Here is a 12,587-nt window from a genome sequence, read left to right as displayed (position 1 = left end):
AAGCCCTGAAACCTTCCAATGTTATGGTGGCAACTAACTTGGAAATAACCTCAATAACACAATGAGACTTAGATTTGGTGCCTAAATAGTAAATAAATAAATCAATCAATCATAGAGTCATAGAATGGTTTTGGGCTAGAAAGGACCTTGAAGATCATCGAGTTCCAACCCCCTGCCATGAAATTATAATTTTAGTAGCTATTTTAGTTAAAGATTTTCAGGGGTTTCCAGCTGGCTAATACATGTTTGAACTTCCCAGCTCTTTTAAATGAAATCAAAAGAGACATGAAGGTTTTTTCTATGCCCAGATCAGGGATAATCTAAATCAAACCATATTTCATGTGCTTGTTTAACTCAGCTTCTTTACAAAGTGTGTTATAACAAAGAAAAAATAGGGTCCTCATATTTCTAAACGAAAACACTCACATTTAGAAATAGCAACATGCCTGTACCAGTGCTAGACTGTCCTTGCTGGCATGGCACACCGCAGCAAGGGCTCTGCCTGTTTTTTTCTCCTTGGTCTCTCATCAGTTCTGATGCCATTTTATTTCTTTGCAATAAGGGGCTTATGAACGTACTTGTTAATGAAGCAAAATTTGATTTTCCCATATGTGTTGAGCTCTCTACATTGCCCTGTGATCCCATGAGAATTTATGAATGATGTAAAGAGATATTAGAATAAACCAGAATAGGAAACTATTGAATCAGCCTCTGCTGACTATTTACTTTTCTCTGTGCAAGTCCAATACATTGCAGGAATAGCTAGACCCGAGATGTCTAGATATCTAGACAAGTGTCTTCCTACAGTCTCATTCTCAGCATATGCTCCTCTAGCCTCTACCACTGCAGAAGGGAAAACATGGAAAATGTTCCCTCTTTGCCCAGATTCAGGCAGTCCTGAGATGAGATTCAGAATATATTAGGAATATATTCCAAAAATACCGGTTATTTATTGAAGAGCACAACTGTTTTCTGCTTTGCCCAGTTTCTACAGCAGTATTTTCATCCTTGCCAGCTGCCGCCTGAGTTGGATTCTCTCTAGAACTCCACTGAAACCTAATACATGTTGGGGACAGGATTAATTAATATAATCAGCAACCTATTCACTCTTAAATGACTTCTGCAAGCCTTGCCTTGCCATCATTTGATGTAAAAATGAGCCTTAGCTGAAGAAGTGACAGCAGAATTTCTGCAGCTCCTGTAACATCTGAACCTATATTAATTTTGATTAAGCTGATTTCTAGATTTCTTGATTTTGCTGCTCTAGATCTGACTTCAGATGGGTAAATGAGGTTAAAACAAATTGCTTTAATTCTGTTTTTTAATGCTTTGTTGTTTCTCTCTTAAATGAAAACTAACAAAAAGCTGCCCCTGAGCAGTCCTTTTTTTATTATTTAAAAAATAATAGCAGAATGGCTCAGAAGTCTCCATAGAGGATGATTACACCATTATTCTAAGCCATTCTCTGCTCTTACTTGTATCTCTAATAATGAATAGCAGCTCCACTGCTTTGACAGTTACTCCAGATCATCATGAACGCATACGGGAAACAAACTTGGGCTTTGTTTTCCAACGGCACTCTCATTTTAACACACCTCATTTTTATGTGCCTTGTTCTACACTTCCATGACACAAGCTGCAGAGCAGTCATTTAGTGTAATATAAATGCAAGATCTAAGATGTGCGGTAGATACATTGTCAGTCTCTCTTGTAATTTATTATTTACAATATGTTCTCATTCATTTGCAGTACAAAAGTACATCACTATGTGTTTTAATTTATTAAATAGTAGATTGTTACCTCTAAGGCCCATGCTGCAAGTACAAAGTAAAGCCTTTAACTGAAGCATTTTTGGTGATCTCTGTGCAAACTCTGTGCGGTACAAGTGGCAACTGAAAAATTAACACGTTAATGTAGCTGAAGAGCTGGCGAGTTGCTCAGATCAGACCAGAAACTAATAAGTTGGCTGGAGAAAAAGTATGAAAAAAACTTGAACAACTCACAGTGAATATTTTTCCTTTGCAAAGAAAAAAAAAAGTTGTTTAGAAAGTTATTCTAGATTAACAGTTCGTTTAGCACAAGCATCCGCTAGATATTGATACGAAGAGAAAGACTTGAAGAAAGAAGTTATATGTGTTTTATTTAGCACCTCTCATCCTAAGGGAAGATTGTGTTTACATTGCCTTCACTGTCTTTATTGGAGTTGTTAAATTTTAATTGGCTGCCAAAGAAGGACTTGAGATATGATTCTCATTCATAGGTAGGCCTTGCTACTTTATTCTTGCAGTATACAAGATATTAGAGTAAGTGCAACTGTAAACTCCTTCCAGATTATAACCTTTCATGCGCTGGAGTGACAGGTAAGGGGGACTGAGTGTAAATGAGGATAGCAAATGCCTTTGGAAAAGCCTTGCTTTCCATTGCTCTGTGGTCACTTACACTGCTTTTATAGTCACTTACACCTAAGCAGAATAAATGTAACACAACGATAAATCAGAAGTCTCAACTTACCCCATCATTTCCAGCTCTTTGTATACATGATGGCACAAGGAGAAAGACAAGGGAGGACATGACTTCTGTGTGGTGCCAATCTCTGCCTTCAACAATGGCAGTATTGAGAAAAGATCCGGAAACGCCAAAAGTGTCAAAGAGGGGCCACCACTGAATCAGCAGAACACCGTACCAGAACCTGTAGGGGAAAAACTAGAAAAAAAGCACACTAAAATGCTACCTGGAAGAACATGTTAACAGGAAGAATAAGGAAGAATAATCATAGGACCAGATAAAGAACCTTTCACTGGCTATGGTAAGGTATTGCTTTCTTTCCTCACTGAAGAAGCTGCGGCCAACATTTTCAAGCTGGGTATTTAAATCAACATTGCCACACAGCAATCTAAATAAATGTCCCAATTTTCAGATTTGATGTACTGTTGCAGCTTTTCTTGGCTCCAGAAAGTATGAATTCTCAGCACCTCAGAAGATCAAGCTGCTTATGTGGGTGGTGATCATAGTAGAAAGTTAAATCAATGTAGCTTAACTTGCACGTGCAGAAACGAGCATGTCCACATACAGGGTATATATGCATCAGTAGTTTTCTGACCTACGTCCTATTTTATTCACTTTATTGCCAGTATTGTAAGTTTTGAAATTAACCCAAGTAGTTTTCACTTTCCGTTTATTGGCATATCACCCATATATAATAAAGGATTGGATTCAATTTGCAGATTAAGGCTTTTAAATGGAACCTCTATCTTGGAAAGCTAGTCAGTAGAGTCAGTAGAATCAAGAGTGGTTTTCAGCTGACCTGATGCAAAGCTGACCTGGTGTCTGTTTTGAGGTGAGCAGAAAAACTCTAGACTAGAGTCTACTCTTCTTTAGAGTCCATTCACTGTGCTGAGGAAATCTCATTGACTACCTTGGGAACAGAGACTGCTCTCTCACACATAGACAGACATAGATTATGTGTAATTACATGTAGACGTCTTCCATTTTTAAACTGGGAACTGAAATCCACAGGTTACAACTATCATCAGGCATGAAAATTTGAATTCAGTCTTGAATAGTCACTTTATACATGCATTGTAGATTAATTTCATTCCTAGATATTAAAAAATTAAGTCCTATTACAACTGTCTTCAGCAATACTCAATAAGCTCTCAGTAGCAGAGCATATAGAAAACTTACACAGTCTTCTGAAGTAGAGAGCACAGCTTTGGAGCTAAAGAATGCATAGTTTTCCCGGTGTAGTCTTTATCAAGAAAATCATTTAGACAGGAAAAAAAAAGCAAAAGTGGGTCACCTGGAAGGACAGATTTCCAAATCTCAGTTGTGTCTCAGTGGCAAAATTGCCTATCAAGGTGCTCAAGGTAGATCTGAATTAGTTCTGTCTTGGGCAAGCCTTGGCTACTTTTATGGTTGGGGGTGGGGGGAAAGGAGGATAAATATCTTTGTTCTTCTTGATCACTTCTGCTGTGGAATGGTTAGTGATAATGTAATCTGGCATGTGGAAAGCTCTTACTGAAAAAAACCCAACAACTCTTGGCACTGTCTCTGCTTACTAAGCTCTTTAATTCCTTTAACTGTGTTTTTTTCTTATTTACCTGGAGTATTCACAAATTGTTGTTTTATAGCATCTGACATATACATAATATACAACAGAGAAAAAGCTTCAGTCAGTGACCTTAACATTATGACCTTGGGTCAACTCCTCAAATTATTGGTCTCAGTGGGAAATACCTAAATTTCTGTAATGGCAGGAAATGCCAGGAAAGACAGCATTTGAGACTGTGTTGGGAATGGGAGAAAAATAATTCCTTTTTTTTCCTTACAATGGAAATTTTTTAGAGAGCATTCACAATTTCTGTGTCTCCCTGTGCTGAATAAGGGAACTCCACCAACTCTCCAGTATAGTTCTGCATTTGTAGATGTGCCCTGCTGATGAAAGTATAAGTCTGTGTCATGACCTGGGAAATGAAAGGGAAGGCTCCTTACCTCCTTCCTCAGTTAAGTTTAATAACATGTTTTCCTTCGCCCAATGATATTTTGCCCATCTGCCTATGCTGCACACAGATCTCCATTCCCTCACATCTGGAGAGACAGTGCAGTAGCGACTGCATCCCTTTTAAGTTCATACTGAGGAATATAGCCACCTATGGTTCTCCATCAGGCTACTTAAACATTTATACCCAACTTGGGACAATCTACACGTCCTTGCACAGTGCCAACTAGAAATAGAAATCTGCTCCAGCCCTCTCCTGAGCTTGACATGTTTGTGGACGTGTTAGGGAAGAGAAAGTCTGAATCTACTGTAGGGCTCAAAGACCTTCAGATATGTGGAGAGATCTAATGCCTGGCCCGTGTATGCTTTGCTATATTGGACTGTTGTTCTAGATAATGGCAATGACAGGATCTAGTGACTAGATAATCACTGTCTTTAGGCTGAAGAGAGTCTCTCACTTCCAGGTCTACAACTTTGGCCACTGGCTAATTTTGTGGGTGGGCTGGATTCAGTTCTCTGCATAATCAATGGAAAGATAAAGATACTCAGGTAGGGCAGACTGGATTTCCACTCTTGTCTCCCATTGCCGAGTTCAGTGAGATCTGTTCCTATGTCAGGAAACTACATAGCTGAGTTGATTTCTATGTCCAACTATTTCTTACTTACCTATTTGAAGAGTACTGTTTATCTTATGACAGTTTGATATTGCTGGCTAAGTGAGATGCATTACACAACAAGCCAATCTATTTTAATGGAAAACACATGTACTTGATTTAGGTTTTGGATGGCTTGGATTCTCTTCCTTCAGGGAACTCCGATTTCCTCCTGTGGATGATGATTATTGTTTCAGAGAACATACGTGTTGATATAAAAATACTGCAGATAAAACTACTTCAGGAAAAAAAGTCCTCTGTCTCCAGCAGGTACATGTTTGCAAATTTCCCTGCTCTGCTTTGATGGCAAACAGATTTCTGCTGTTCTTTGATGATCTGTCCTCATGTTCACAGTGGTGCATTGTCTACACATTTCACTGTGATTTGTTTAAATGGCTTGGCAGCCCACCACACCACCTTTTGGGCCCACCGCTTTGTGCAGCTGCTGCCTTAAGGTGCTCTGCTAAATGGTGCCAAGGCAAATATAAACAGTCTGCAAACACGTGTTCAAGCTTGTCCCTGCTGTACTTCTCTTTATCTTGTCAGCAACCAAGTCTCTGCTTTCTGTATCAATTGCACTCTTATTTAGATCAACATATACTTAATGCTTCCTTGTTGGATCATAGCATGAAATATAAGGTATCATGCTTTACTTATGCTTTCATCAGTGTTTGCTGGTTTTCTGTTCTAAGGATCTTTCAGAGCCTTTGTTACTTCCATTGCTCAGGTCAGTGAAAAAACACTACGGTGTCTTCTTCTTTCCCTCATAGTTCAATTTCTTGACATCTTTCAAATACAATAAATATAAACTGAGACACAAAAGCTCTGCTGAAGCAGAATTATTACATTCCACTTAAACCACTTGAAGCACTTTGCTGTCCTTTACTGACACAATTTTTAATTTAGCCACAGAGCTGTAACACAAATGTTTTGCCCTTTAAGAACTATAAAAGTTTCACTAGTCAGTCTTCATAGCAATTACACATATCTGAAATTAAATCAAGCAACTACAGATACCAAACCATTGTATCACCTAAACAAGGTAGACTAAGCTATTTTAAGTCTTTCCTCTGACCTAAAATCTGCAATATTTGCTTAGATTCACAGTTAATTGCTTCTTCAATGCCATTGCCCTTAAGTCCTTGAGACATTTCTTGCAGTGTATTTGTTTTATCTTAACTGTAACTGCTTCAATGTTCTTATATTTCTCAAATTACTACCCTCTGCCCTGTGGTACATGCTCTTGCACTTTAGGAAACTTCTATTATTGAAGGGAAAGAAAAGAGGCACAATCTGCATTTGAAAGCAGTGCTGGGACCAGGTTTGCTTAAAAATGAAAGCCTTCTGCTTCAGTACCCATAGCTGTATTTTGTTTATATGACAAGGATGATCTCAGATTCACTGCAGATTACGGTCTCTGCAACGACAGACTTGCGTTTCCACAGAGCAAGACAACACAGTATTAGCCTCGCAGTTTAATCAGGGATATTGCCCAGTCCCCTGCCATAACCGGCGTGCTTTACAGCTGCTGGTACGGCGTGGAGTGGCCACGGCTCCGCTCTCCAAATTTTCGGTTAGTCGAGCCAGGCTCTGTGCTGAAGCCACCTGGAGTCGGTAGCGGGGCAGCCCCCAGCAGCACAGCCAGGAGACGGCTGCAGGCAGAAAAGCTCCATCTGTAAATCCCTCACCTGTTTCTAACCCCTGCCCAGTGCCTTAAAGGCGGTCTCTGCCAGCTGGTTGCCGCCGGTTAGGTAGAGGTAAGTATGGTCATCACAACCTGCGTGGGCACGTCTGCCCCAAAAACTGACAGAGGGAATTTTAATAGGCTTCCTGAAGAATCCTGCATGCAAACCTACACGGGTCCCTCCTGCATCGTATGTCACCCCGTTAGCTGACTCTCTGCTCTGCCAGACCATCTGCATTTAGCTTCTCCCACACAGCCTGGTGGACTGATACATGTGTGTGGCCACTGGACCTCACATTTGTCAGGGGAGATGTTCACAGAGTTAAGGCATGCAGGAACATTTCTATGCTTCTGTGAACATATCTCATGTTTTTTACAGGTCGATGAATGAAATAAATTTTGTCTAAGGTGGGACAATACCTGAGCTGTCTCAATCTGGCTGTTTCTTCCAAGTGAGGTCTTTTATTCTTGCCTGCAAAGACAGATTTAGTTCAGGCACAGCCTTTGACTGTGTTTTACTGGGCTTAGCATGCCAAGGTCTTGATCCTTGACTAAAGTTCTTTGCCATTACTATGTTAATAACAACAAATTGTTCAGTAAAGTGATCTTGGCACCTTCTTGTAAAGCATTTCACTGTGCTTCCAGTCCAAAACAGGGTAACAGACCAGGGTTTCTCATTTGGGTTTCTGAGTGTCAGACCATCTCATGTAACACTCAGTCCGCTTCACACTCACATCCCACCCACCTCCCAGTTACTCTCTCATGAAATCTTACACTATACTGCATGGAGACAGTACGATTCCTCCCACAACTGCCGCTACTGAACATCAGGACTTTAGGCACCTACTGAGCAGGCAGCTCAAGGCCCTTTTTCTCCCACCCGGTTAGCTTCTTCTTTCCCACACAGGCCATGCTGTCATGAGATACCAGGCTGGTAGCACAGAGACAGATAATGGAGGACATCATTCATGCACATGAAAATATATCCTTAGTAACCTGAAACAATCCCAGGACCTCAATGTCTGTTCACCTTTACCCGGGCTACCCAACCAGGCATCACTAGTACAGAGCACCAGTACACCACTGGTTTAGGGCACTATCCACCTGAGTTACCCCAGGAACTCCCTTCAGCCTTTTCATCACCTTGGAACAACAGGGAAACCCTGATATTTGGTAACTTCTTTTTGTATATATGTAGTTAGGGATTTGGCTAACATCTGCTTGTGAGAGTATAGTCGATTCCCTATTGTCTCCCTTTCTCAGGAAAGAAATGTCACCCTTATGGTCCCACAGAAATTGGCACTGGGCTGGAACTGGTGTATCAGCACGTTCTAATTTGTAAGATCATCCAGTGTTCAAACTCACCCTCTTCATTCCCTCAGGGCGAGTCCACCCATATGCTGAATCGAGGGAGAATGACAATCCCTCCTTCCTCCTTTTCCCACTAGGAGCAAGGTGACATTTCCAAAAAGGCTGGATCCCTTTATCTCCATTGCTTTTGGTACTTGGGCACTTCTTTCCAATGTTCTTTCTGTGGAATAGTCAAAAAAATCTACCATGAAGAATGACGAAGAGTTCAGCCTCATCTACTCCTCTAGACACTACCCCCAGCATAGAAGAGGAAGAGATGAAGAGAGTTTCAGAACTAGCTGTCTTCAAGGATGACAGGAGTCTACAGTTATAAACATTTAGTTTGGGATGCAATTGTGGGTGAGACCCCTAACCTGAATTATCTGTATATATGTAAACCTGTGAGCTGAGTATCTAAGCTCCAGTGTAATCAATAGGGATTTAGGAGCCCTATAGAGTTGCCTACATATAGATAGCCATAACTCTCCTTTTCAGATGCTCTAGGATGTACTGTGTGGCCTCCACCTGCAGCTCCATAAGGGCCTGGGTCTCCCATAGATCCAGAATCGTATCTGCCATGACTTAAGTTGCAAGATATCCTAGGAAGTCTCAGATGTCTCTCCATGTCTAAGTTTCAGCAGCCAAACAAGTTCCAGATCTTCACAGATATGGAGTATAACCACCTAGTTCGTAGGTAGACATCTAGATGTCTTCTTCTGCAGGCTCAGTCTCACTAAATGGTAGCTACCGTCTTTGTATTTTCTAGACTATCCGGGAATTATGCAGGCTCTGTATTTTAGAAGACGAAGGAGTTTACAGTTGATGTGTAAACAGCTAACCTTGTCTAATTTACTCTTACAATTAGTGCATATCGAAACTTTGGGTTGAGGGGGTTATTCAGTCCACAGTCTTACTGACTAATACACAAGCAGCTTATGTGGCAGGTGTGCTTTGACATCTTGGGAAAGCTGTCTCTATCCTCAAAGGTCTTCCAGAACAAGTCTTTGCTTAATTTTCCTCACAGAAAAATGAATCCTCTGTTGCCACCACCCCACAAGGATGGGTTACCTGGAATTTGGTTCCTCCATCACCATCACCCTGGCCTCCCACATGGATCTCCAACGTAATGACTGCTTTTCTCTGATCCAGAAGAAAGGAACTCTTGGTGGCATTCTATAAAAGAAAGGGGCCTTTCATTTTGTTATGTTCTTCCTCTCTCCCAAACTTGCAATAGTCTTTATCAATCAGAGGTCTTCTTGGTACAACCTGAGTGACCTGAATGCTTTCTTCCTTTCCCCTAAATGGGAACCTGAAACCCTTGGACGAAGAGCTGACCTGTAGGTTTTGTACTTCTCTTGACTAGCAAAGATGATGTAGATGAGACTTACTTCCACAGGTCTGCCGACCTTCTATGTGTATATCCCTTTTCAAGTAAAGTCTTATTATTCTGTGGTCCTACGACAGGTAAGAACCCTTGAGGGAATGTTTTTTCCTCATTGTCCAGGTTGGTTTTTGAGTTGATCGTCTGGACATTGTATGCAGTAAAGTATGACATTTATTTTTGTTCATGAATCTTCCTACTGTGATAAAATGCTTACGACCAGTTCAGTGTCAGTTAGGCAATTTATAAATTAAAGTGTTGAAAAGGATAATTTATACTTAGGCTAAATAGGTCTAAGTATATATTTTAGACTTTTAAAGGTTGTTATACATATTTCACCTGAGAAGAAAAGACTTCCTCTGTTTTTTTCCACCTTAGGTCAACTCTTCTTTCAAAAGGCTAATCTTTCCATGACTTTGACTTTGCATAAAGAGGAAATCTAAATAAATTCTTGCTCTTGCTCAGGTATTCCTCTGCAGGCCTGCCATGTTTTGGGGACCTCGAGGACATTAAGTTACCAGACAGGCAAGGGGAATGTTAGTTTTCTCAGTTGAGATACAGAGTTTCTGCTTCTGTTCTAATTCCAGTAAACCTTAAATCATATCTCGCCATCAGAACCAGCCCCCTTCGGTTCTGTAGCCACAATTCCTGACATCTGAATGATGGTGAGATACTAAAGAGAAGTTTTACTTTTATTTAGAAAGTAGGGAGTTACATGCTAGCCTGAGGGAGGTATATAAACCAATTGCTTGGGTGGAAAGCTTGTCAATGACTTTTTGTTTTCTACAGATCACAGGCTGTTCCCAGCTATATAATGTTGGCTCTTGTGGTCAAGGAAAGATAGACACAGGCCTCAGATATTTTGGGAGGACTCTAGATCATTTTTATGTTCGTAGGGAGCCGTGACATATGAGCCACCATGAATAGCGCTAGGGCCGCTGCGAACTCCCAGCCAGCTGGCTGCAAGGTGGCCGAGCCAGCTCATCCTCCCAGCAGCCCATGGAACGTCTGCATGCCAAGAAGGACAGTTCATCAGCTCAACAGGCAGCAAAGCCGAGGGGATGGGACATGGGACCAAGCCACTTCTTAGCATTGACTTCTTCTGCGACCTTTGCCTCACTCTCTTTCTAACTTTTCTTAAACCTTATCAACAAAGTTTTGATTATTTTTATTTTTGCAAGTTCAGGTGCTTAGAGGTAGGCACCTACCTTCCCCCGCAATGTTCTGCAAACTCTGTGGGCCACTTCTCACAATGCAGCCCTTCATTCCTCTGTGTCATTCTTCATCTCTGTACAACAGGGTAACGGTGTTTAAATATCACGTAGCCAGGGATCTGGCAGCCCAGCAGTTCATCTATGTGTATAAATCTAGAATCTCAGTGAAATAAAGACTATAGGAAAATTTTCAGTTCCTAATGCTTTTGTTGGTGTGCTGACCAAATGTTTACTGTCAGTTTCTCAAGCGTTGGTAACCAGACAGAAATCTTAACAGTGCAGGAAAACCGCATGCTCAAACCTCTGCATTTGTTGTACTTAGTCTTATGATTCCTGGAGCAATGGCCACTTCCAGAGCTTCAGGAGAAAATACCAACATCTGACCATGTCTGAATGAATGCAAATATTAATAGAAATGTCATAGGTAAAACCAGGGTCCTGGTACTTCTATTTCATACTCTCTTACTGGGAAAAGTTAATGGTCAAAGAGCGGACCTTTGTCCAAAGAGGGAAAGATGACCAGGAAGGTAGATATAGATGACATTTTGAAATGAGAGACACAGCAGGAGAGGAGAGCAAGATGTTCACTGTCCCACTTCTATCACCTCTGTTTTCTCCTTCCACCTCCTTCATCTCAGCAGCTCCTTTCTACTACTTCGTCATTGTCTTTTCCCTCTTTTATTCATGTTCCTTGCCTCATCACTTCCAACGACTTCCAGTATCCACACAGCCGAGCAGAGCATCGAAAGGAGAGATGGACAACATGGGCCTCAGCTTCCAACTCTTCCAGTGCCACCGCTGCCATGCATAGGTGCAACTGTTATGGGCTTGGTCAGCACAGCCCTCACACAGAGGTTGGGGGGGCACTGGTGAAAGGTGCTCCTGAGTGGGACTGCGGAGAGCAGCGAGTGGCACTGTTCAGGAGCTGGTCCAGCTGCCTGTGGACCTCTCAACTTGTATGTGCTGCAGGCACTTCGTAGGGTTACTTTAGCGTTGCCTCTGTAGGTATTCGTAGAATCATAGAATCATTTAGGTTGGAAAAGACCTTTAAGACCATCGAGTCCAACTGTGAACCTAGCACTGCTGAGTCTGCCACTAAACCATGTCCCTCAGCACCACACCTACAAGGCTTTTAAATACCTCCAGGGATGGTGACTCAACCACTTCCCCGGGCAGCCTGTTCCAATGCTTGACAATCCTTTCTGTGAAGAAATTTTTCCTCATACCCAAGCTAAACCTCCCCTGGCGCAACTTGAGGCCATTTCCTCTTGTTCTATCGCTTATTACTTGGGAGAAGAGACCAACCCCCCTACCTTGCTGCAACCTCCTTTCAGGTAGTTGTAGAGAGCGATAAGGTCTCCCCTCAGCCTCCTTTTCTCCAGGCTAAACAACCCCAGTTGGAACAACCCCCAGTTCCCTCAGTCGCTCCTTGTAAGACTTGTTTTCTGGACCCCCCACCAGCTTCGTTGCCCTTCTTTGGTTGGTACTTGAGAACCCCAGTCTTGGCCCAGGACTCCACTGTTCAAGATACCATCCTAACATGAACCAGACGGCGCTTGCCTCTGCTGGGGCAATCCCCAAACCTCACCAGGACGTTTTTCAGGTATGACGCCATCAGGGAAAGCATCCAGAAACACCGTTTTCAGGTGGATTTACGCCGCTCACGGCTACCTCGGCCCGTTGGTCCGGAGACCACGGGGTGACCGAGATGGGCAAAAAACCATCCTTGGGGGGCCGGCCAGATTCCAGGGGTCGGGACACTTGCCACGGTGGGTGGGGGGACAGGGGGCAGGTGGTCCGTGCTGTG

This window comes from Charadrius vociferus, unplaced genomic scaffold (assembly GCF_000708025.1).
Source record: "Charadrius vociferus isolate BGI_N301 unplaced genomic scaffold, ASM70802v2 scaffold180, whole genome shotgun sequence".
NCBI classification, from domain to species: Eukaryota; Metazoa; Chordata; class Aves; order Charadriiformes; family Charadriidae; genus Charadrius; species Charadrius vociferus.
Note: the sequence above shows the minus strand (reverse complement) of the source record.